Source organism: Emys orbicularis, chromosome 15 (assembly GCF_028017835.1).
Source record: "Emys orbicularis isolate rEmyOrb1 chromosome 15, rEmyOrb1.hap1, whole genome shotgun sequence".
Classification (NCBI taxonomy): Eukaryota; Metazoa; Chordata; order Testudines; family Emydidae; genus Emys; species Emys orbicularis.
In genome coordinates, this window is record NC_088697.1 from 8,630,672 (window position 1) to 8,656,029 (window position 25,358).

Sequence of the window (25,358 nt, forward strand, 5' to 3'; positions counted from 1 at the left end):
GCCCTGGCACTCCTTCTTCAAGCGCCATGTGGGCAAGAGGAAAAGTGTGGTAAAAAGCACAACGACCAAACTTGTGGGCATGATATGAAGCAGCAAGAATCCCAGCCATCAGGTCAAACCACAGGCATCAGCAGCCAGGTCTAGAACACTAACCCATTGCAGCCATCCCAACCAAATGCCTGGCTCCAGTGGGTGTGAGTCACCCAGCGGGAGAGGAAGGATTCCCTCTTGCACACTTGGAAACAGGAAAGTTGAGCACTTTCAACTCCAGGGATTTACCACAAGCCAACACAAGGTCCCACTGAGATTTGAACTCAGATTGCACGATTCAGAGTCCTGAGTGCTGACCATTACACCATGGGACCAGCTTGTACTGCCTTCTCTGGACATTGGTGAAACCTCTTCTTGGCTGCTCAGGCCAATGCTCTGGCTTCAGCTAGAGCCCCGGGAAGGAGTTGTGGTTTGGGCGTCGCAAATGCTGGGGCATGAGCCCCAGGTACTTCCAGTCTAGCCTTTGGCATTCCTGACTTGCCAAAGAAAATGGGCGGCTGCCCAGGCCAGCGGTAGAGCAGTTTCCCTCTTCCAAATGTGCGCTTGTCCCTGTGCTTGAGGGGACTTGCTAAATAGCCCCTTTGGAGCCTGGGTGTTTCTCTGCTTCTCACCAGCTGGGGAAAAGCCTCTCCTGCCCCACTGGCAAAGTCAGCACCTTGAGTGGGAACGGTCAGAGGCCCCACCAGGGGGGGCTGGCCCTGCTTTCCTACCATTTTCAATAATGGCCACAGAGCATCAGCAGCTGCCCCACATGTTGGTCTGCGGGTGGCCTTCAGTGGGTGTTTGGCATGGCAGGGAGCAGGCTGACCCAGGACAGCAGCTGTGAGTGAGATGCAGTGAAGGGAGGGGCACAGCCAAAGAGCTTTTGGTGTCTGGATTTAAGATCCCAAGGCAAAAGGCCACTGCCCAGCGCACTGTGTGTGGGGGGTTCCTACCCCACTGCCAAAAGGAGCCCCATGAGTGGGAACGGTCAGAGGCCCCACCGGGGGGCTGGCCCTGCTTTCCTAGCACCTTGTGATGCTGGCTGCAGAATGAATGCTGGTCTGTGGGTGGCCTTCAGTGGGGGTTCGGCATGCCAGGGAGCAGAGAGCAGGCTGGCCGGGTGTCTTTGTGGCTGTCTATTGGCCACACATAAGCATGGTCCTCCCCTCCTCTTGTCCTGACCTCAGTTGTTCTGTGGCTTTTAAGCCTTCCCTTGGAGCTGTCTGCATCTGCCGGCTCTGCTCTAGGTGCCCAGAGGAGGAAAGGTGTGCTGGGCTCCAGCCTGGGACTCTTCCTCCCTCCTGACTAGCTCTGACTATTAAGCCTGGCTCTGGCACTGCTTCCTTTAAATGCCATGTGGGCAAGAGGAAGAGGGTGGCAGCTGCAGGTACAGGGACCAAAGTTGTGGACATGAGGTGAAGCAGTGAGAAAAACAACCATCAGGTCAAACCGCAGGAATCTCTAGCCAGACTGTTAAGTTCTAGGATCCCAACCTGTAGCGGCCAATCCATTGAACCAGCTGGACCAAAGACCTATCTCCAGTGGGCATCAGTCACCCAGCAGGAGGGAAAAAACACTCAATCTGGTGCATCCAAGGCTTTGCAGCAAACCAACATAGCTCCAGGAGGTCCCACTGAGATTTAAACTCAGAGTGCAGGATTCAAAGTCCTGCGTGCTGACCATTACACCTTGGCACCTACTAGACTTTTGTTTTCTGGACCCCTGTGACTCTCGGCTGGCTGGCTTGCACGCTGCACTTATTGCTTCCCACCAGCGGCTTCCTCTTGCAGGACTCTCTCTCCTCCTCCAGTGACTATAGTCCTGCTCTACCAGATCCGCGGGCCCTGCCCTGAGTCCGCACACCCCCCTGCTTTGTCTCCGTTCCCTGCAGGCCTCAAAAATGTCAGGGGAGGCCACCCCTCCCTTCACTCAGTGGTCCCATTCATATCAGCCAGCTGCAGACTCATCTCCCGGATCTCAGCCAGCTGTCGCTTGATCCGGTCATACAGTCACACGCTGACTGGCTCCCCTGCCTGGATGCTCTTGTGGAAATCCCACAGGCAACACTGCAGGACTTGGCACTGTTGGTTCCTTTAATGTTGTGGTGTTTGCCCGGCTGCCAGAACAAAGCTGCCAACTCCTCCCTCACCAACTCCCACCAACCCCCTAGTTGCCATAGAACCCTCTGATACTTTCCTGTTCTGCCAACACCGCCAGGCCTCGCCGTCCCGCTCCTTTATCTTGCAAGCTCTGGATGTTCATCTTCCAATATCCTCTGCCGTGGGTCAGGGAATTGCCCACATTGTGCACACGGTGAGAGCTGTGTGATCCGAACAGTCCATTAGCACTACCCTGCACTGGGCTGTCGACGTGCTCTCCTTCACGTAAATCCGGTCAATGCGACTCCTGGCCTGTCCTCGCAGAAAGGTGTACCCCATCTGCGGCTGGTGTGAGCTCGGGTCAGAGGAATAAGAGGCTACAGCCCTCCCTCCACTGCTTCCACTACGGAGAAACACGTCCTCTAAGCCGACCTTGCTACAGACCTGCGCCAGGTAGTGCTCATTGTAAAAATGTTTCCTCTGACGGTCGGGAAAACGGGACCAGTGGTCCTCAGGCCGGCTGACACAATTAAAATCCCCCCCAACACCAAACATCATGAGGTCCAAAGGAAGGGAGCCAGTTCCTTCCATTGATCTTTCCTTTCACATCTTAACTGGGGACCATAAACACTTATATAGCGGTAACCAGTGCCACGTGTTACCAGATTTGCCTGTTACTTTGGTATATGCTCATTTATTCGGGTTACTCTTTGGGGGGGGGGTTCTGTAATTCTATCAATGTACTGCTTGTGTCACTTGTGTTTTTATATGGAGCTGTACTTCTCCCGTCTGCAAGTCCCCTCCCAATGGAGCTCTCCTGCAGGACCTTGGTTCTCTAGGGCTGGGTTTCTCTAACCCCAGAACTGGATGAACACACCCACACCCACACACACATTAACAGAGCAAGTCTGAGCGGACCGAGTCAATCAGCACTGTCAAGCTGACTCCTTATATGTCTTTGGACTCACTGGGCTGTATGAAGCGGCACTTTCAAGCTGCCCCCCCTTATATGCCCCTGGGCTCCATGGACTGGGTCAAGCAGCACTTTCAAGCTGTTACCCAGATTCAACACATCCCTATCCCCACTCTCACATCACAATTGTACTGGCAGTAACCTGCTTGATGAGCAAACCCCACAGTATTTTGGGCGCTGCAGGGATCGTTAGCTTAGGTAAAAGAAGCGTTGCTGCAGAGTGACTGGGGGAAGCTAAAAACACAAAAGAGTAAAGTTCAATGAGAGAGAGAAGCAACCAGATTTTAACCATAAAAGTTATTTATTGAATAATAGTGATAACTACACAACATAACATACATTATTAAAAGTTAATACCTAAGGTAGAAAGGAAAACAAACAGAGAGAGAGAGAGAGAGAGAGAGAGAGAAGGGGATCTCACCGCTCCCTGAAGTTTGAACTGGTCGGGATTCCCAGGTGATGGTGGTAGCTCAGGATCCTGAGGGTAGGAGACAGGCAGAGCCCCCAGCACGATCAGTCAGGAGAAGATGGAGTTCTAGTGGAACTGATGCATAGTCTGGATCTAAGCAGCAGAAAACTGACTGGAGGATGAGTAGGGATTTTTGTAGAGAAAATACAATGGTCCAAGGGAGAACACTAAATTTGTTTATGGGTAAACTGATCACTCAAGGGTTTTCTTTAGGCTAGATAATAGGAGCTGATCACTCCTAGCTATGGGTGGTGTTTTCTTCCAGGGAGCTCACAATCCAACTAGACTGCTTCAGTAGTTTGGATATCAATCAAGGATTCCTTACTAGAATTGGTCTGATAACTGCTGAGCTGGGTGTGGGCAGGCGTAGGTTCATTAGCATCTGGAGCAGAGATTCCCATGATGCAGTGCTTCCCTGCTTTTCTGGTCCCAGAGTTCAGTGTGGTTCTCTGTTCTCCAATCTGTATGCAAATTGAGATGTCTCCCTGCCCCATCTCTCATGCAGATGAGGCTAGGTGAGTTGTCTCTGCTCTCCATTTTGTATGCTAATGGAGATTTCTTAATCTTGTCACCCTTGTCAGGAGGGGTCGAGGTGTGTCTCCCAGCGCCCTTCATTGCTCTCTGCAAGTCTTTTCTCTGATAGGTTTTGGTTTAAGCAGAGGCTCGGGGGCGGGGGTGTCTTTCATGAGTCAGACAGGCTGGATACTCCACCCTGGTTCCCCAAGAACACAGAGCTGACTGGTATCACACGGAGCACAAAGTCCACCAGTAATTAGCTTCCCTAGTCAGAGCTCCACCACCTTCTGTACTCGAACCGCGAATGTGAACAACAAGACTCCAACCCCATCGTTCTTCCCTGGCCTGGAGGACCAGAAAGACGGGTCCTTCCTCCAATCACCCTTTGCCCATCAATCTGCCCTAAAGTCATGAATGTGCATTTCCTGACCCCCACCATGTCTAAGTCCAGCTGCTCCAAGGCACTGAACATCAACCCCCTCCTCCAGGGCCCCCGAATCCCTGCCCCACTGCACATGGACACTTTCACAGATGCCCCTTCCCCAGTACTGCCCTCGCTCAGCTGTGCAGAGGAGCTTTCGTCCCCAGTCCCTGCCCCCTCTGGCACCATCTCCGAGGGCTGCCCTGCCTCACTCTCTTACTGCCATATTGGCTTGACCAATAAGTCCTGTGGAAGAGACAGCTCCTATCCCTCATTGTTAAAGGTCAGGTGGACCAACTAGGGGCAGAAGCCCACGTTCTGTTGTCCTACTGGGGAGCTCAAGTTCAGGGACTTGTGTTAGGTAAAGGTGCCGCTGCGCTCCCAGGAAACAAGCCACCCCTGCACAAAGAGGGATGAAAAGGCTACTGAAGCCCAGGATTGAACCAGGGACCTTTAGATTTTCAGTCTAACGCTCTCCCAACTGAGCTACTTCAGCAGCTGCCTAGTACTCTTTGGCCTGTTGCTTCTCTGGCAGGTTTTTGTCAGCTGTTCGGTATAAAGAAGTAAGAAATGTTGGTGTTGTTTAATATGTTCAATTAGTTGTTTTAATAATGTATTTCTAAAGTAATGATAAGTGAATCACTAGCTTTAATAGAATTTAATATGGAGTATATGAACTATGACCTTTGGACTCCATCCTTGTAAGCAAACTTGTTTACATCTTAGACATTGGAGTGCTCTGGCTCAAACCGGACAGAACCAGTTTTTCCTGCCCCAAAGGCCTTATAAGAGCCTGCTCAGTGCCTGCGTGGGGCTGTCCATTCCAGCGGCAGCGCGTGCACGGTCGGGTCTTCCTAACGCTCCAGAGCTAGAGAGAAGAGCACCATCTATCCCGCAGCGAGGTTGAGGAAGGAGAGGCCTGTCATCACGATCCCCGTCACAGCGAACTGAATCCATTTGACCTGTGGAGGGTCCCTCTTCCCAGAGGGTCTCCCCACCTGCGACGAAGTCCAGCAGTCGTCGGGACTCCCAGTGGTCCTCCTCGAAGGCTCTAAATCAGCCGGAGAGTAGAAGGTCCCGGGCTTCGCACCTGCACGCTGTGTCCACTGCACCTCAGTCATAGGAAAGGTTTCTGTACTGGGGTTTCTTTTATTGTTTTCTAAATGCCAAGGGAGGTTTTGTGGGTCTGAGCTTCAAGCTCCTAAGGTCAGTCACTGAATCACTGAATGGTTAAGTTTGTGTTTCTCCCCCCCCATTTTCCCCACCTTTGCCCTTAATATACTTACCCTTGTTTGCACCATATTACCTTGTCTCTCTTTATTTTTATTATATCACACAGGGTAAGCTAAATCCACCGGTGACGGACATGGAAGGGAGCCGAGTCTGCTCTTCTGAGAAAAGGGGCTTTCCTTTTCTATCTTTCCCCCTACAATTTTTTCTAGTATTTTCTCTCTGAAGCGTTACCTTACTCCGCTTGGGGTAACACAGCCATGGCACACAAAAAGGACGTCATTTTGAGCTGCAGGAAGTGCAGTGACCTGGCCCCAGCCACGCTGCTGGGGGGTGGTTCCCCCCTAACCCCCAAGCCAGCCCCCTCTCCCACGGAGGCCTGGGGCCAGTCCACCCCCATGCAGAGGCCTGGGCGCCCACAAACCCCCCCTATGGGGTTGCTGCCTAGGGCCCCAGAATAGCTAGGGACAGCCCTGCTCCTGACGTATTGAGGTACCACCCCTCTACGTAGTAAGTTGCCACCTCTCACCTTGTACATGTTGGTTTGATCAAAACAACCCCATCCATCATATTACCCTTTTGCCATCTTTGGGATGGGTCAGCCTGTTCCTTGTTATCTGTGTGGAATGGGCACGTATCGGAGTGTTCTGGTACCTTTCAGGTATGTGTATTCTTGCAACATCAGCCCTTTCCTTGCCAGCTTCTGTGAGCAGGGCCTGCCTCTGGCTCACAGCTTAACTTTGCTTTATGTTAACAAAGTCTTGACCATTGCTTTAGTTCAGGCCTTAGGCCTCATACCGGGCCTCTGATAAGGGTTTATGCTTCAGGGCCTCATGATTTATGTTTCAGGGCCTCATCTTACTACAGCAGTCTTTGAGCCGGCATGTCTCATCCGTTTCTCCCTTGCTGCTTGGGCGGAGGCGGGAAGGGAGCAAAACGTGCCCGGCTAAAGGTTTTGCACTTGGCCACGAGGATTAAGCCTGAGTCCCCGGCATGGCTGCTAGGAGATGGGTTTCTGAGTTGCATCCAGCACACGCTTCAGGCCACCAACTGAAACCACTGAGGCTAAGAGGGGCGGTTTTGAGGCGACAAAAGGGTGCCTTTGAGGCTCCGAGCAAGTCCTCAGAAACAAGGAAGTAGCACAGGATCCCCACTGTCCCTGGGTGGGCTTCAACTACCGTACTTTTGGTTAATAGCCAAATGCGCTAACCCATTGCATCACAGAGATACACCTCTGCAGTTACTGAGGTTGTGCAGCCTGCACATCTGCCTGCCAGCGTGAGAGCTCGCAAAGCGCTAGTGTGGATGCTGGAGACTGGGTGCTGGATGCAGGAGACAAAGCGATAGCAGAGTAGCACAGCAGCAGCGTGCTGGGCCCAGAAGTCAATGGATTGAAACCATCCTCTGCTAGGTATGCTCCTTTTCCTTTTTTGCTCTGGGCTTTCAAGTGAGGTGGCGACCAACAGAGCGCCAAGAGCGGTCTGAAGGCAAGAGGCAGGCCTGGGCGTGGTGAGGGCCTCCTGTCCCAGAATGAGACAGCAGTGCTTCCTTTCTCCCCCCCACAGCGGCAGGCGGCTGCTATGGGAGAATGCCAGGGAGGCACTAAGGATGCTAGGCAGCTCTGTGTGGCTGTCAGGGGAAAGAGCCGAGGCTCCCGACTCAACCTGCCATTGACTCGTGTAGCTCTGCGCTCCGTCAGCCAGGGCGGGCCAGGCTGCGGACGTGACTCAGGCTTGGGCAGCATGGCTGCGCTTCCCTGATGAGGCATGAGGCAGGCCAAGAGCTTTGTGCAGCCTACAGAGAAGTGGGAGGGAGGCGTCTTCGAGCCGGCGTGTCTCGTCCGTTTCTCCCTTGCCGCTTGGGCGGAGGTGGGAAGGGAGCGAAACGTGCCCGGCTGAAGGTTTTGTGCTTGGCCTTGAGGATTAAGCCCAAGCCCCCAGCATGGCTAGGTCGGGCTTGTCCTGGGCTCTGTGGGGGGAGGGCTCAGCTGGGAGAAGGGGCAGACTCAAGGATTTTGTTTCTGATATATAAGGGCTTTGTCAGCGGGAAGCTGTAGGTCACATGTTGGGGGTGACAGTGGGGTTTGAGCTGGAGCAGCAGCAGCAGCAGGGGAGAAGTGTGTGTGTGTGGGGTGGGGTTCACTTGGTAAAAATGAAACTGCCAAACCTCTCCCTCTGCTGCAGCAAAAGCCTCATTTATCTCCTCAACTCCCCTCTATGAAAATCTCCACCCCTCTCCCGGTGCTGAGAGACCACCTCACTCCTATGGAGATTTGTAACTGGTCTAACTCTTCCTTGGCCTTGTACAAACACTTTTCCCAGACAAATTATCAAGGACATTTCAAATGAGAAAAACAAAACAAAACAAATGAAAACCAAAGAAACCCCCACCCCACACAGTTTGGGTCTGAATTTTTCTACTGAAATTTGGAGACAATAAAACTCATCCCTCTGTTGGCCAGAAACCAAAGCTAGACCTCCCCCGCTGTATCTGTGACTTCTGCTACCGGACCACCAATGCGCTAACTCCTCTCGTGAGACATTTTGCTGCACAATCCTGCTGCTATTCCAGTTATTGACTCCAAGAAACATTTTCCTTAGCCTGGTTCAGTGTGTCACTGGTTTCTCTAGCAAAGGCCAGTCCCTGGCCCTGGGGTCCAGACATCCTCATTCACATCAAGCTTCCAGTTCAGAATCATTTCCCATTCCCGCTCTGTGGGAGGGGAGACTTTTCAAAGCGCTCTCTGTGCGACTGCACATGGCTAAGCAAAGAGAACAAACTCCAAATCCCCCCTGTGCTTTGGGAGCCAGGTTCACTGTGTGAATTTTGGATTTCAGATGGGTTCAAGCCTGGGCATTGTGATTATTTACCAGTTTCTCTGGCACTGGGGCAATATTGTGCTCCCAGCTGTGATGGCCGAGTGGTTAAGGTGTTGGAGTTGAAATCCCATAGGGTTTACCTGTGCAGGTTTGAATCCTGCTCACAGCAAGGCCTGCATTTTAGCCAGTCTCTAACTCGGGCAATACCTCTGTACAACCTCCTGAGACACTCTCAATTCTCTCCCCACCCCAAGTAAATCCTGTTCTGCTCCTTTCATAGAGATCCCTGGGACACCACCTCACACTGTGTCCCTGAGGTGTCAGGCAAACTCTCAGCACCTGAAGCCTCTGCCACTCATCTAGCGACCCATAGATCAGCAATAGCCCTGGCTGCTGCTCCTCTCTCTAGAGTACTTGTGGCACCTTAGAGACTAACAAATTTATTAGAGCATAAGCTTTCGTGGGCTACAACCCACTTCTTCGAATGCACAAAGCTTATGCTCTAATAAATTTGTTAGTCTCTAAGGTGCCACAAGTACTCCTGTTCTTTTTGCGGATACAGACTAACACGGCTGCTACTCTGAAATCTCTCTAGAGTGTGAAAGGAGCCGAGTGAGTGACTCCATGGGTGCTACGGGGCAGCAGCACCAACAGAAAAAGCTTCTGCCCCCGCTACTAGGGTTACCATACGTCCTCTTTTTCCCGGACATGTCCGGCTTTTCGGCACTCAAACCCCCGTCCGGGGGGAATTGCCAAAGAGCTGAACATGTCCGGGAAAATGGCGGCTCTGCTCCTCCCCTGACTCTTCGGCTCTGTTTAAGAGCCAAACTGCTCGAGCGCTATGGGCTTCAGGCAGCCCCCTTGCCTCCGGACCCCAGCCGCCGGGCGGGCACTTCCCCGCCCGGGCTCCGGCGGCGCAGGGTCCGGAGGCACGGGGGCTGCCCAAAGCCAGTAGCGCTCGGGCAGCCCGGCTCTTAAACAGAGCCGGGCTGCCCGAGCACTACCGGCTTTGGGCAGCCCCCATGCCTCCGGACCCTGCGCCGCCGGAGCCCGGGAGGGGAAGTGCCCGGCTGGGGCGCAGGGTCCAGAGGCAAGGGGGCTGCCCGAAGCCCAAGCGCTACCGGCTTCATGGTTTGCTGGGCAGCCTCCAGACCCTGCGCCCCCGTCTGGGCGCTTCCCCTCCCGGGCTCCAGCTGCGCTGGGCAAGCGTCGGCCGGGGGCGCAGGGTCTGGGGGCTGCCCGGCAAACCGTGAACCCGGTAGCGCTCGGGCAGCCCTTTCCCCGTGGCTGGGAGTGGGAGGGAGGAGGGGGCGGAGTTAGGGTGGGGAAGGGGCAGAGTTGGGGCGGGGCTGGGGTGGGTAAATGGGCGGGGCCAGGGCCCGTGGAGGGTCCTCTTTTTTTATTTAATAGATATGGTAACCCTACCTGCTACAGGCCTTGCGGACAAGCTCCTCCTCTTCCCCTTCAGCGCCTCCCGCCTGCCAGTGACCAGCTGTTCAGTAGGAAGGTGCAGGGCAGGGAGAAATGGGACAGGGATGGGGGCTTGGGAGAAGGTGTGGTGTGTGGGCGGAAAGGGGGGGATTTGTCCTGGGCCCCGAACCCCTCTAGGAACGGCCCTGAAGGGAAGCACTGACTATTACAGTGACAAAAAAACTGACCAGCATTGTGGGGGGGACTGCAGACTCTTACTGCCAGGGTCTAGTCTAGCTCAGGGTCCAGCTCAACTTCCTCCCCGCGCCACTGGCCCCCAGTCCCCTTCCACCACCAGGTCAACCCGGGAGCTAAGGCAGGAACGGGGTGAGGAAGCAAGTCAAGCTGAGCAAGGCAGGCAAAAGTGAGTCTTGTCTTCATGGGCCGCTCACAATGACGTCCTTTTTGTGTGCCACGGCTGCAAAAACATCCCGGACAGAGAAGCAGCAGACCACAACAGTATTGTAGAGCTGCCAAAGTAGCTCAGTTGGGAGAGCATTAGACTGAAAATCTAAAGGTCCCTGGTTCGATCCCAGGCTTTGGCAGCCCTTTCATCTCTCTTTGTGCAGTGGTGGCTTATTTGCTAGGAGCACAGTGGTGCCTGCACCCAAGGTGAATCCCTGATCTTGGGCTCTGCAGCAGGAAAAGATAGCTTGGGCTTCTGCCCCTAGTTGGCCCACCTGACTCATAACAACGAGGGATGGGAGCTGTCTTTCCTGTGCTTCCCTAGGTCAGTTCTGTAATGGGGTTACTGAGGGGTTAAATGCCATTTAACTAACCCACTTTCAAGTCACTAACTAACTAACCCACTTTTGCTAATCAAAATTCATTTGGCTGAGTGTCCCCCTGTAGGCAAGTCCTGAATTCGACGCTCTGATCCATCTCTTCAGTGCCTGGGGTTTGTGGCACAGAAAGGGCAGCAGGCCCAGGGCCGGCTCTAACTTTTTTACTGCCCCAAGCAGCAAAAAAAAGCACCGTCCCCCGAGCCCCCCCCCGCCGAGCGCTGCGCCGCCGGAAACCCCCCCCGAGCGCCGCGCCCCGTGCCGCCCCCCCCGCCAAGCGCCGTGCCGCTGGAGCCCGCCCCCCCCGCCGAGCGCCCCCCCATGATGCTGCGCCGCCGGAGTGCCCCCCCACGGAATGCTGCGCTGCGTCGCGCTGCCCCCCGCCACCCCAAGTTTGGCCGCCCCTTACCAGGTGCCGCCCCAAGCATGTGCTTGGTTGCCTGGTGCCTGGAGCCGGCCCTGAGCAGGCCAGAGGCCGGGCAGTGTCTGCAGCAGGCTGAGCAGGCACTTCTAGGCCATGGGGCTCTCTCACTTTTTATAGCGGGGGAGCTGAAAGCCTGCGAACTGTACCCAGGTGTGTTCACAAGCAGTGTGAAAATGTGCAATTCCTGCTCACACTACACAGGGGCAGCACAGGTCCGGGGTTCTCCAGAATCACACAATAATGCGGCTTTGTTCCCACCGCACCTGGAGTTTTTCACAGTGAGACATGGGGGTGCTGCAGCACCCGCCGCACCCCTCGTTCCTGCACCTCTGTTCTCTGCAGGGAACTTGTTATGCCACGAGGGGGGCAGGGAGACGGTTCAGGAGACCCAGGCCCACACCCCGAGCACTGCAGCTCCAGGGCTGTGCTCGGGATTCATTTCTGCTCTCTGATAAAACTGCCCCAGGCTCTTCTGTCCAACTAATATTCGTCCAGGCTCCCCGGCGCTGTCAGTATCTGTACCGAGCTTTCGCCAGCCCTGCCACAGGAGAGCTGGGCACTCGCCTGCTCTAGGAGAGCCAGGCAGGCCTGAGCGGGGCGGCAAAGTGCACTCAAAGGTGACCCTCGGCCAGTGGTGCCAGAACAATCTGTATAGTGGGGGGGAGGGGTGCTGAGCCACTGAACCAACCGTAACCCCTGGGTGTGATGGAAACACCCCCAGCACCCCCAGTTCCAGCACCTCTGCCCAGGCAGCTCCCCCAGCCTGACACACACACACACAGCCCCTGCACCCACCCCACCACAGGTCTCCTCAGCCCAGAGGTGAGCCCACTGGCAGCTCCGTCCCCCTCCCAGTCGGGAATCAGAACCACCCAAAATTACCCTAGGACCAGCACGATCTGCCTCCACCCCACCCCGCCCCACCTGTACTTTGAGTGAGTCAGTTTCCCTGTCCCAACGTGTGCCCCCCTCACGTGTCTCTCCTCTTCCCCAGTTCCCTCCAAACCACCCGATTTCCCCTGCACCCTGGACTGCATCTCTGTCAACCCCCTTCTCCCCTCCTGCCCCCAATATCCCCCTGCCCCTACCGGTCTATGGGGCTGGGTCTCTCCTCCCCTCATCCCCCCCCTGCCCCCAATATCCACCTGCCCCTATGGGTCTATGGGGCTGGGTCTCACAGACACTCCCCGCCTGGCTGCTGCTGGCCCCGGTGGGAGCTGGGAGATGGAATCTCATGGAAGGTTCTAACAATGGCCGGTAGCGCGGAGCCGCGTGCGCTGGGGCTGTGATGTGCGGTGACGTGTGCTGGGGCTGTGACGTTTGCTGATGTGTTCACTCACCGCAGGCAACTCACTCACTGGAGACCAGAAGGACAGAAGGTGTCACGTGGCCGTGGGCGGGGCTATGAAGATGAGCAGTGTCTGGCGGCAGCATGGAGAGCAGCGAGATGAACCGAAGGAGCCGGGCAGGGAGAATTCTCTGTGTGTGAACAGAATTCGGGGTGGGGAGTTCGTGCTGTGAGTGCCGGCACCAGAGTCACTTCAGGGCAGTGATTGCCACTGAGCTACGTAGTGACCACAGATGTGTGAATGGGGTGTGGGGCCTGGCTGGGGGCAGCTCGTGTGGATTAGGAAGCGGTGGGAGTGAGAGGGCAGCGTGGTGTTGGTGGGTGAAAGTGTTGTGGTTTTAGTGCGTTATGGCTGAAGTGAAGGGTAGGTTTTGTACTGTGCAGTTTATTATCACATCTGTTTCTATCTGATGACTTTATTTATTTATTTATTTATTTATTTTTGCATATTCCCAGGATCCCTTATTTGCTGGTGCTTTAAAAAAATGTCTACATCTGTGCTGGTTTCTTTCTGTGTGTGTGTGTGTGTGTGTGTGTGTGTGTGTGTGTGTGTGTGTGTTTGATGAGCTTTACAACCGGATACTTGTCAGCTCCTCTAACTCTTGTTTGTCTTCAGACACACAGCTCCTTCCTCCCTACCTCACTTCAATAACAATAAATTTGTTAGTCTCTAAGGTGCCACAAGTACTCCTGTTATTTTTTCAATAACATTGTCACCCAAAGACAAATCTGACACTGAACTGAATCCTCAATCATTCCCTGAGCCCCCACTCTCACCCCGCCCATTCCCCCAAAGCCCTGCCCCTGCACCACCCCTTTCCCTGAGGCACCGGCCCTTCCTCTGAGGTCCTGCCTTCACGCTGCCTCTCCCCCGAGATCCCGGCCTCACATCGCCTGTTCCCCCTAATCCCTGCCCCTTTTCCTAAAGTCCTGCCCTGCCCCGCCCCACCCCTTCCTCCAAGGCATCGCCCTCGCATTGCCCCTTTTCCCAAATACCCCACCCTCACTCTGCCCCTTCCCCCGAGTCCTCGCCCCTGCATCGCCCCTATACCCGAGGCCCCCCCTCACACTGTCCCTTCCCCAAGACCCCGCCCCTGCATTGCCCCTTCATCCGAGGCCCCGCCCTGGCACCACCCCTTCACCTGAGGCCCCCCTCACACTGCCCCTTGCCCTGAGGCCCCACCCCTGCCCCACCCAGCGACCCAGGAGCAGGCCAGACCCGGAGGCGGGAGACAGAAACATGCTTAAGGAAAAGCCTCCGGTCCCAGCCTCCTGCTCTGCCACAGACTTCCCAGGTGCCCTGGGGCACATCACTCAGCCTCTCTGGCTCTCAGTTCTCCTGTCCGGGAAATGGGGCTGGTAGCACTTCCCGCCCTCGCACGAGCCTGGGAGGAGAACTACCCTGCGGATTAGGAAGATTTTCGGCTCCTGGGGTAATGGGGGAAGGGTGCAGGGGGAGCATATTAGCACCATTATTTGGTATCTGGAGTCTGTTTGGCATGAGCCCCAGGTGCTTCCAGTCTAGCCTTTGCAATTCCTGACTTGCCAAAGAAAATGGGCGGCTGCCCAGGCTAGTGTGTAGAGCAGTTTCCCTCTTCCAAATGTGCGCCTGTCCCTGTGCTTGAGGGGGCTTCCTAAATAGCGCCTTGGGAGCCTGGGTGTTTCTCTGCTTCTCGCCAGCTGGGGAAAAGCCTCTTGGGGTAAAATCTCCTGCCCCACTGCCAAAGTGAGCACCTTGAGTGGGAAAAGTCAGAGGCCCCACCAGTGGGGTTGGCCCGGCTTTCCTACCAGCTTCTATTGTTGGCCACAGAGCATCAGCAGCCGCCCTGCATGCTGGTCTGTGGGTGGCCTTCAGTGGGGGTTTGGCATGGCAGGGAGCAGGCTGGCCACCAGGAGTCTTTGTGGCTGTCTGCTGGCCACGCATAGGCATGGTTCTCCCCTCCTCTGAGCAGCCAGAAATGCAGAGTCAGTCTGTGCTTAGAAAGCAGAGACACAGGAGAGTTAATGAGACCAACAAAACATGAGAAAGACAGAGAAAGGACCTATGAAGACAGCACACACTTCAGGGACATTGCCTGGCTAAGGGAGGTGGAGGCAATTGAAATGTGCTTGGGAGGATGGGGATGATTTCTCAGGGACCTAGCCCCACATTGCTGTGTTGTCCAGTATCCTGTTTAACTTCCAAATCAGCCTGGCCTGGAGCACATTCCCAGGCGGTTCTCCCCTAGGTAGATAGCAGTGATGTCTGGTGTGTCCTCACGTGAACCAGCTCACAAAAAAGAGGCAGGAGCTGGTCCCAGCGCATCCCCCATCTGCTGTGTGGAGAGAAAATCACCTCCAGCCCAAGGCCCAGCTGCAAACCCCTGGCTGAATTACAGGCTGTCTTGGAAGCCCACCGCACAATGCTGTGCCCACAAATCCATATCCCCAGCCACAGGTGTACTTCAATATAATCTAAATGAGAGACATGGGGAAGGAAGCGGACAGGGTTAAAACCTGTGGTGCTTATGTCCCACCTCATGCATTGGCCTCCCCTCAGGCAGGGGACTTATAGGCCCTATATCACCTGCACCCTATAGCCTGGATCTCTGACGCCCCCAGACCCAACTGGGTAGATGCTGTTGCAGTCCCTCTACGGAAGAGGTGGGAGCCATACTCTCCAGTGGCAATATTTCCGAGGTGGATACAGACTCTATGACTCAGGAAGACTGGGGCTTGGCTCTGCATCTCCCCTATCAGGGAGAACAGAGGCTAAGGGGGCTAGGGTGACCAGATGTCCCGATAAAATCGGGACCGTCCCAATATTCAGGTGTTTGTGCCACATCCTGACGGATCTATGGTTGGGATGCAATTTGTCCCGATATTTTGCTCTGCCGGCAGCACTTGGCTTTATTTTATTTTTTTTGGCTCCGCCGGCGGACCATTCCCCCCCATGTATCCCGATATTTTCTCTCTCTCATCTGGTCACCCTAGAGGGGGCACAAGAAGGGCAAAAGGTGACAAACCGGAACAGGAGAGATTTTCTTCCTGTTACAATTCTTTAAAATCTCATCCCTGAAAAGCTCCAGCCAGGGGGAAGCTCAGCCCACCACCCACTCAGTGAGCTACATGGATCATCCTGCCCCAGGGACTGAGGGCTGTTAGAATAGAGATATTCAGGCTGCCTGTAAAGGCCTAGACTTTAAGAACGTAGGTGAATTTTTATCACTTACAGGGATATAAAACCAAGAATCAAAATCACAGTCTGCCTGTGTCTGGGTCTTGTCTCCCTAGGAGAGTCTGAGGCCTTGTTCTTAGGCTAAGGCCTTTGGCTAAGCAGCAGGGGCAGCCAGAAGCTGGGAAGCAAACGGCAACATCCTCACATCCCAAACCAGTCACACTGAAATAAGGTGCTATTGGGCTGTCAGGAAGACGATCCTGTCCTGGTAGTGCCCATCGCCACCAGATAAAGAAACAGATCTTAAGAGAGCATCCGGTCTGGCAAGAAATCCCTTCTCAATGGCTGTGGTTGTAAAACCCTCATTTCTGTAGGTTTTATCTTTATGGCCTCCACTTTTCTATTGTCAGTCTGTCTGGTTTACTAATTGTTTCTCTCTGCTGCAGAATTAATTTTGCTAAGTGTAAGTTAATTAGGGGAGTGGGATATAATTGGTTAGAGAATTATGTTGCAATATGTTAGAATTGGTTAGTTAAATTTCAGGAAAATGATTGGTTAAGGTATAGCTGAGAATATTACTGTATAAACTGGGGTCAAACAGGAAGTGGAAGGGGAAATTGGAATCATGTTTGTTAAGGGGGGAGACGGGAACACGGATGAGGGACACAGGCAAGGCTCTGCGGTGTCAGAGCTGGGAAGGGAACCCTGGGGAACAGACTCTATCAGCGTACAGAGATAAGCCCGACTGGTGTGAAGGGTTTTGAAATCTGCTTGCTTGGAAACTAACCCCAGTAAACATCACATTGTCTGCGCTTCCGACTTCTGGTCTTTTGCTGCTTGCTGTCTGCGAGACAAGAATCAGGGAAGTGGGCGGGGGAAGGGAAAGCCCTCTAACAATGGCTGCCTTGCTGCTCTCCCTCCCCCAGCTCAGGGGTCAAAGGATGGGCAGGACTCCAGGCTCTGCTTGAGGGATCCTGGCACAGGGGCTGGTGGGGGAGAAAGTATTGTAGATTCTGACCTGCTCTCTGGTTAATAATTGAAGGGGGCATTTTTGACTCCTCCCCTCCTTAGCATCCCCTGGGCTGGAATTCTACATTCCACAGGGCCAAACGAGTGGGTGAAGCCATTTGGTTAATGAAAACCATTGCTCCAGGTGAGGCTTGAACTCACACAACCTCAGCATAGCTCCTCGTAGCACTGCCCTATAAATACTGTGCACTAACCAATTGCGCCACTGGAGCACCTGTTAATACCTATTGTCCCAGGCCACTAGGTTGATAAAGGCAAGGAGTGACCCCAAAACATTGTCAGTGGAGTTGTGAGCAGGTAGCGACAAGTGTTGATTCTTGGTGGGGTGGATTTTTCTTAAGGCTTCCAGGCACCATTTCACCCTTTTGTTCGTTTCTGTGTAATAACAGAGCTGATTAAGACTCAATGTAGAGTCTTGCTGCAGACCAACAGATCGGAAATCACTGATAACCAGCTCTAAGCATTAGTCCTGCTTTGGGACAGTGTCTCTCATGCAAGAAACTGCCCAGTCTGCGCTAGCAGTGAGGCTCCCTCACTAACAGCTGAAATCAGTGAGAGCTGTGTGAAGTGCCGGGACCCAGGGGTGCTTGAGCAGGAGGGAACAACACCCCATGACTTTTAAAGTGGGAGGGCTCTGCCTTACCACTTTGTAATGACCATAAGGGCAAGTGAGGGTAGGGAGGGGGTGGAGAGCAGTTAGCAGGAGGCAGGGTCTTGGGCAGCGCCAGCTTTATGACCCGCGGGGCCCAATTGGAATACTCGGAGGCAGTCCGGGGCTTCGGCAGCACTTCGGCAGCGGGATCCGCTCCGGGTTTTCCGCAGCACTGAAGGACCCCACCCCCCGCCGCCGAAATGCCGCCGAAAACCCCCGGAGCGGGGCCCCTTTAGGCGCGGGCACAGGGCCCTCTTCGGCACGGGGCCCGATTCCGGGGAATCGAGTGAATCGGCTTAAAGCCGGCCCTGGTCTTGGGGGGATGAGGCAGCGTAGGAGCGGGGCCTTGGGGAGAAGGGGTGGTGCAGGGGCGTGGCCGTGAGTGGAAAGGCTGGGGTTACTGTAATGGCTCTGGTGGCCGCTACTTTAGGGAGTCTGCGCGGCTCCTGGTGGGACCACAAGACATCCCGGAGGAGAGAGGGTGGCCCGCAGAGCGGTGACAGAGTGGAACGGCAAGTGACCAGCAATGTGGCCAGACAGCGGAGGGCGAAAGGGGCTTTCCCCCCAGGAGGTGAGCAGTGAACTCCACAGCTGCTGTCCTGGGTCAATGAAAATCCAGCTGCGGAGCTGGAACTTTGGGTTTTCATTGACCCAGGACAGCAGCTGTGGGTGAGGTGCTGTGAAGGGAGGGGCACAGCCAAAGAGCTATTGGTGTCTGGATTTAAGAGCCCAAGGCAAAAGGGGTGGGTGCTCAGCGCATTGTGGGGCGGGTGTTTTGCTCATAGTGTTGTGAATCCTGATTGTGGTGTTTTCCCAAGTTAATACAAAGTTATTTTCCTCCTTTTTATTAAAGTTTGTTTTTTCTACACTCAGACAGGGAAACTGAGCACACTGATCTCCAAGGCATCTCAGCAAATCAACATATCACCAGGAGATCCTACTGCGGTTTAAACTCAGATTCCAGGATTCAAAGTCCTGAGTGCTGACCATTACACCATGGGACCTGCTAGCATTTCTTTGTCTAGACTCCGTGACTCTCGGCTGATTGGCTTCCACTCTGCATTTAGTGCTTCCCACCAGGGGCTTCCTCTCGCAGGACTCTCTCTCCTCGTCCATTGACTATAGTCCTGCTCTACCAGATCCACGGGTCCTGCCGTGAGTCCCCGCATCCCCCTGCCTTGTCTCCATTCCCTGCAAGCCGCAAAAATGTGAGGGGAGGCCGCCCCTCCCTTCACTCAGTGGTCCTGTTCATATCGGCCAGCTGCAGTCTCATCTACCAGAACTGAGCCAGCTGTCACTTGACCGGTCGTACAGTCACATGCTGACTGGCTCCCCTGCCTGGATGCTCTTGTGGAAATCCCACAGGCGACACTGCAGGACTTGGTACCGTTGGTTTCTTTAATGTTGCCGTGTTTGCCGGACCGCTGGAACAAAGCCGCCAACTCCTCCCTCACTGACTCCCACCAATCCCCCTGGTTGCCATAGAAACCTCTGATGCTTTCCCATTCTGCCAATACCGCCAGGCCTCGACTCCCTGCCCCTTTATCTTGCAAGCGCTGGATGTTCATCTTCCAATATCCTGTGCCATGGGTCAGGGAATTGCCCACATTGAGCACACGGTGAGAGCTGCGTCCATTGGCACCACCCTGCACTGGGCTGTCAACGTGCTCTCTTTCATGTAAATCCGGAAAATGTGACTCCTGGCCTGTCCCCACAGAAAGGTGTAACCCATCTGTGGCTAGTGTGAGGTCAGGTCAGAAGAATAGGAGGCTACTGCCCGTCCTCCACTGGTTCCACTATGGAGAAACATATCCTTTAAGCCGAACTCGCTACAGACCTGCGCCAGAGAGTGCTCATTGTAAAAACGTTTCCTCTGATGGTCAGGAAAATGGGAACAGTGGTCCTCAGGCCGGCTGACACAATTAAAATCCCCCCCAACACCAAACACCGTGCGGTCCAGAGGAAGGGAGCCGGTTCCTTCCATTGATATTTCCTTTCACACCTTAACTGGGGACCATACAAACTAATATAGCTATACCCAGTGCCATGGAGCCACACAGTCCACGAGCAATGCCTTCCGTGGTTGGAGCTCCACCACCTTCTGTACTCACACCGTGAATGTGAAGAACAAGACTCCAGCTCCATCATTCTTCTCTGGCCTGGAGGACCAGAAAGACGGGCCCTTCCTCCAATCACCTCTGCCCATTGAGCTACCCTAAAGTCATTAATGGGCAAGCGCCTCCTCCTGGGCCCCCGAATCCCTGCCACGTTCCACGTGGCCACTTTCACAGATGCCCCTTCCCTAGTACTGCCCTCGCTCAGCTGTGCAGAGGAGCTTTCGTCCCCAGTCCCTGCGCCCTCTGGCACCATCTCCGAGGGCCACCCTGCCTCACTCTCTTACCGCCATATTGAGTTGACCAATAAGTCATGTGGGAAAGACAGCTCCGGTCCCTCATTGTTAAAGGTCAGGTGGGCCAACTAGGGGCAGAATCCCACGTTCTGCTCTCCTGCTGGGGAGCTCAAAATCAAGGACTTGCCTGAGGAAAAGGTGCTGCTGCGGTCCCAGAAAACAAGCCACCTGTACACAAAGAGGGATGAAAATGCCTGCCAAAGCCCAAGATTGAACTGGGTACCTTTAAAACTTCAGTCTAACGCTCTCCCAACTGAGCTACTTCAGCAGTTATGTGGCACCTCTTTGCCTCCTACTTCTCTGTCCAGGATGTTTTGGCAGCTGTGGCACACAAAAAGGACATCATTGTGATCAGCCCATGAAGACAAGACTCGCTTTTGCCTGCCTTGCTCAGCTTGACTTGCTTCCTCACCCCGTTCCTGCCTTAGCTCCTGGGTTACCTGGTGGTGGAAGGAGACTGGGGGCCAGTGGCACAGGGAGGAAGTTGAGCTGGACCCTGGCGGCAAGAGTCTGGCCACCACTTCCTGCCCGAGCCTGTTGTCCTGGCTTCCCCCACTGGATGTCATTTAGGGAGGGAAGTGGGGCTTCTCCGTCCCCTCCCCAATTTTCATTCCGCAGAGGAGTGCAAACAGAAAAACGAACGGCCGCTCCACACTCCCACCGAAGGTACCCGACGCCCTTAGCTGTGGATGAGTGCGAAGTGTCTGTTGGCTAACAGGGCCTGTCCCCGAGGACCTGGAACAGCAGCTGCCGCCTCCCCCTAGACTCCAGGCTGTGGGAAATGCTCATTGCCTGGCTGCATGGGCGGATGCTGCTCCGTGCTCTGGAGAGCGTCTGTATTGCTCTGTCAACCCCCCGTCTTCACCAAGCCAGTCTGGTAAGGTCCCACATGACCCTCCGGCTTGGCAGCTGAGAGTCTGTGCAGACATCAACCCCCCTAACAGCCCCCACAGCCAGCAGCAGCGCTAGCCACCCCAGCAACACTGGGGCCCTCAATGCACTTCCTCTGGGGAAATCGCTCCTTGGCATCCAGCTGCTAGAATGAGAGCCAGGAGAGAGCAGTGTCTGGCTCACCTTGATGGAGAGAAGAGACCTGATGAGTGCTGATCTCCTTCAGTCTCCCCCGCAATGCTGGTCAGTTTTATTGTCACTGTAATAGTCAGTGCTTTCCTTCAGGGCCGTCCATAGAGGGGTGCTGGGCCCGGGACAAATCCCCCCTTTGAGCCCCAGGTCCTGTCCCCACCCCACCCTGCCACTTCCCACCTCTGGTTTGCCTCTTTCCGCCTTCCGCCCCCTCTCCCGAGTGATGCCAGAAGCTGGCAGGCTGGGGTCGCTGATACCGCTTTCCGCTGGTGAGTGTGGCTCCGACCCCCGTTGTCGGCGCCAAGACCCCCGCTATCCCCCTGGGCCAGCCTGGCCCTCCCCACCATAATCCCACCCTCCCGGGCCTGCCTAGCGCCCCCCACATTACACACACACAGAGCCATCCCTAGAGTCTAGCAACTGAGTAAACTGCCACGGGAAAGCACAAAACATAGGATCTAGGGCAGCCGCCCCAACTCGCCATACCCTAGGGACAGCTCTGCTTCCCTTGTACATTACAGTGGCTCCTGATGGAAACCAGAGAAAATTATTATACATACCTCTGCTTCTCAATGAGAAAGTAAAAAGGTTTACTTGAATTAGTATATAGACCCCTGAGACTTTTTTCTTGAGATATAAGAACAAGTTCATAAAGTGGCTACTTTCGGGTGTGGAGTATAAGAAGTGGATATAACGATGAGAATGGATTGACCCACGTTGGGTGATATTTAGTGTTCAGAGAGTTTATGGTTCCACTTCACATGATCCAACAGAGAAAGTCTCTTGGTCCTTTTCTCATAGTCAAAAAACGATGTCATTCTGGCTTACATCTCTTGGTCCTTCAAGTGGTCAATGAAGTGCTCTGTCACCACTACACTTGATCTTAGCTCATGAAGAACAAAGAAACAAGGCTGATGACCTTGGACGCTACGCAGCCCCTCTGTCCCCAACCGCTTTCTACCTCACCATGACGAGCTCCCAGACACGCACCAAACACCATTCACGTGACTTTGAGAACTAGGTAACTCTAAGTGAGGGTCACTTCCCCGAAATGACTTCAACGGAGGAATTCAAAGCAAGAACCGTTAACACACCATTCTGTTCAAAAGACAGAGAAGTCTTTCAGCCTCCTTCCTCTCACTGGTTGCCCTGTACACTCCTAATTTGCATATACCCACCCACTGACCTGCGACTAACAACCTCTCCCTGTTAACTCTTACAGCAAAATAGGTCAGAGAAAGCATACGCAAGCGCTATACCGCAGCCCCAATGCTCTTTTCTGCTCCTTCCCACAGAACTATCTCAAACGTACAGTCATCAGGCACACATAAGACACAGTTTCACTCCATACCACTCCAGTTCCTTGCTGTTTCTTGTCTAACCACTGCACACCTATGGTATACCCTACCCTGAGCTGATTCACGACTTTTGCGCTCAACTCAGCCGTGTCTCTGTGGCGCAATGGGTCAGCGCGTTCGGCTGTTAACCGAAAGGATGGTGGTTCGAGCCCACCCAGGGACGGCGGTAAGCCCGTGCTACTTGCTCGCTCCTCGAGACTTGCTGGGAGCCTCAAAGGCCCCCTTTTGCCGCCTCAAAACCATCCCTCTTGGCCTCGGTGCTTTCAGCTGCTGGCCCGAAGAGCGCGCTGGATGGCATTCAGAAACCCATCTCCCAGCAGCCATGCCGGAGGTTCGGGCTTAATCCTCAAGGCCGAGCGCAAAACCTTCAGCCGGGAACGTTTCGCTCCCTTCCCGCCTCCCCCCAAGCGGCAAGGGAGAAACGGACGAGACACGCCGGCTCGAAGACTGCCTCCCTCCCACTTCCCTGTAGGCTGCGCAGAGCTCTTGGCCTGCCTCATGCCTCGTCAGGAAAGCGTGGCCATGCTGCCCAAGCCTGAGTCCGGTCCGCAGCCTGGCCCGCCCCGGCTGACGGAGCGCAGAGCCACGCGAGTCAATGGCAGGTCGAGTCGGGAGCCTCGGCTCTTTCCCCTGACAGCCACACAGAGCTGCCTAGCGTCCTGAGAGCCTCCCTCGTGTTCTCCCGCAGCAGCCGCCTGCCGGTGGGGCGGAGGGAGGGGGCAGAAAGGAAGCACTGCTGCCTCATTCTGGGACAGGAGGCCCTCAGTACGCCCAGGCCTGCCTCTTGCCTTCAGCCCAGGCAGCCAGAGGTGCCGGGGAGCTCCCTGGCAGGCTGCCGCCTCAGCCACCTCTTGTCTCATGGCCTAGGCTCTTCTTGGCGCTCTGCTGGTCGCCGCCTGGCTTGAAGGCCCAGAGCCAAAAGAAACCAGCGCGGGCGTAGCAGAGAATGGTTTCGATCCATCGACCTCTGGGTTATGGGCCCAGCACGCTTCCGCTGCGCCACTCTGCTGGCTCTGCACCGGGAGCTCCCAGCCGCCCCTATCTGGATTAGCGCTTTACGAGCTCTAGGGCTGGCAGGCAGATGCGCAGGCTGCTGGGCAGCGGCCCCGGTAACAGGATTTGACAGTTTACCCTGGATAAGCTTTCTACAGGGTAAAACGGATTGATTTGGGGTTTGGACCCCATTGGGAGCTGGGTATCTGAGTGCCGGAGATGGGAGCACTTCTTAAACAGTTTTCAGTTAAGCCTGCAGCTTGTGGGGGACGTGGTTCAGACTTGGATCCGTGTTTGCAGCAGGCAAAGCGCGTGTGGCTCAAACAGGCAAGGTACCGAAATCCCAAGCTGGCAGGGAAAACGGACTCGGAGGTAGTCTAGGCACATCAGGTGGCAGCCCCAAAGGGGTTTCTGCGACCCGACCCGTCACACCCGGCTTTTAAAACAATCCTCCAGCAAGACAAAGAAACCCACAGCTATAGACTCAGAAAACACCCCCAAGAAGTTTTAGCAATATTTTGTCACAAAGAAATCAAAATGCCAATGAGTCCAGGCTAGTCTTAAAAACAAACAAACAAACAAACAAACAAAAAACGCCTTATCAAACCAGCATCTTCACAGTGAAACTCTTCCTGTTTTTCTAACCAGGAGACTCTCCCCAAAAGCAGATGCCCCGTTCCCAGAGACACTGCAATACCAGGTCAATGCGTGAGGTGGACAGAGCAAGCTCCTATTCCAGCCTCCTGTTTCAAAAATCAATTTAACATGCAGTCCTCAAATAAAGGACATATCAGATATGAAACTGATAAGAACAGGTATTACAATTTTTATTAAAGTTAATGTTTAAAATTAAATATACACGAGTTAAGAGGGAAGGTGCTGTGCTTCTGGGGGTCAGGCTTGATTTATGAGGCATTTCAGGTATCGGTTGCAAGGGTGAAGAGATACATACATATCACCCATAACCAGCATAGAGCCAGATTGGGGTGCAAGAGTTTTTAAAGTGTCAGGGGATAAGTGGGCTCGGGTACGCCACCCATGGAATGTATAAGGAGTCCAAGTCAGTATCGGTGTAGCGAATGAGTACGTGTCAGAGAAGGAAGTGGGTTATTTCCCTGCTCAGCGGTCTCGATTACTCAATGTGGTATTGACGGTGTCCCGTAATGCGTTCCGTACAAATGTCTCTATTAAGATGATGTTAAAAAAAAAAGTCAACGGTACAGAGTTTAAGCATAGAAGTCTCTGGTTATAAGGGAATAACGTACAGATTAACGAGGATGCAAAGTTTGGTTTTAAATCCGGTGGCATAAGGAATACATCATCTGCAATATCCCCCATTGGGGGGAAAAGGTTGATGGGTTAAAGTAGAGACCTTGAGATATGAGGAGATAAAGTTCATAAAATGGCTATGTTCAGGTGTGGCGTATAAGGAGTGGATATGACCATGAGAATGGATTGACCCACATTGGGTGATATTTAGTGTTCAGGGAGTTTACGGTTCCACTTCACATGATCCAACGGAGAAAGTCTCTTGGTCCCTTTCTCGTAGTCAAAGAACGATGTCATTCTGGCTCACACCTCTTGGTCCTGCGGGGGGACCGGTGAAGTGCGCTGCTGCTGCTGCTCCTGCTGCTGCTGCAATCTTACCTCACAGAGAACAAAGAAACAAAACTAATGACCTTGGACGCTACGCAGCCCCTCTGTCCCCAACCGCTTTCTACCTCACCACGACGAGCTCCCAGACACGCACCAAACACCATTCACGTGACTTTGAGAACTAGGTAACTCTAAGTGAGGGTCACTTCCCCGAAATGACTTCAACGGAGGAATTCAAAGCAAGAACCGTTAACACACCATTCTGTTCAAAAGACAGAGAAGTCTTTCAGCCTCCTTCCTCTCACTGGTTTCCCTGTACACTCCTAATTTGCATATACCCACCCACTGACCTGCGACTAACAACCTCTCCCTGTTAACTCTTACAGCAAAATAGGTCAGAGAAAGCATACGCAAGCGCTATACCGCAGCCCCAATGCTCTTTTCTGCTCCTTCCCACAGAACTATCTCAAACGTACAGTCATCAGGCACACATAAG

The 25,358-nt window shown here is 54.1% G+C and overlaps 9 non-coding genes across 9 annotated transcripts; 3 read left to right on the top strand and 6 right to left on the bottom strand.

The window, feature by feature from the left end:
- Positions 1 to 293: 293 nt before the first annotated feature.
- Positions 294 to 365, bottom strand: TRNAQ-CUG (transfer RNA glutamine (anticodon CUG)). The gene has a single exon. It is a non-coding gene; the product is annotated as a tRNA-Gln (tRNA).
- A 4,569-nt stretch (positions 366 to 4,934) lies between these two features.
- TRNAF-GAA (transfer RNA phenylalanine (anticodon GAA)) lies at positions 4,935 to 5,007 on the bottom strand. The gene has a single exon. It is a non-coding gene; the product is annotated as a tRNA-Phe (tRNA).
- A 3,640-nt stretch (positions 5,008 to 8,647) lies between these two features.
- On the top strand, positions 8,648 to 8,729 carry TRNAS-UGA (transfer RNA serine (anticodon UGA)). Its single transcript has one exon. It is a non-coding gene; the product is annotated as a tRNA-Ser (tRNA).
- A 1,773-nt stretch (positions 8,730 to 10,502) lies between these two features.
- On the top strand, positions 10,503 to 10,575 carry TRNAF-GAA (transfer RNA phenylalanine (anticodon GAA)). The gene has a single exon. It is a non-coding gene; the product is annotated as a tRNA-Phe (tRNA).
- A 6,311-nt stretch (positions 10,576 to 16,886) lies between these two features.
- On the bottom strand, positions 16,887 to 16,982 carry TRNAI-UAU (transfer RNA isoleucine (anticodon UAU)). The gene is made up of 2 exons: positions 16,945 to 16,982; positions 16,887 to 16,924 (listed from the first exon to the last, which is right to left on the bottom strand). It is a non-coding gene; the product is annotated as a tRNA-Ile (tRNA).
- Positions 16,983 to 20,027: 3,045 nt separating this feature from the next.
- On the bottom strand, positions 20,028 to 20,100 carry TRNAF-GAA (transfer RNA phenylalanine (anticodon GAA)). Its single transcript has one exon. It is a non-coding gene; the product is annotated as a tRNA-Phe (tRNA).
- A 2,262-nt stretch (positions 20,101 to 22,362) lies between these two features.
- TRNAN-GUU (transfer RNA asparagine (anticodon GUU)) lies at positions 22,363 to 22,436 on the top strand. The gene has a single exon. It is a non-coding gene; the product is annotated as a tRNA-Asn (tRNA).
- Positions 22,437 to 23,210: 774 nt separating this feature from the next.
- On the bottom strand, positions 23,211 to 23,282 carry TRNAM-CAU (transfer RNA methionine (anticodon CAU)). The gene has a single exon. It is a non-coding gene; the product is annotated as a tRNA-Met (tRNA).
- A 647-nt stretch (positions 23,283 to 23,929) lies between these two features.
- On the bottom strand, positions 23,930 to 24,119 carry LOC135889685 (U2 spliceosomal RNA). The gene has a single exon (XR_010562022.1). It is a non-coding gene; the product is annotated as a U2 spliceosomal RNA (small nuclear RNA).
- Positions 24,120 to 25,358: the final 1,239 nt, after the last annotated feature.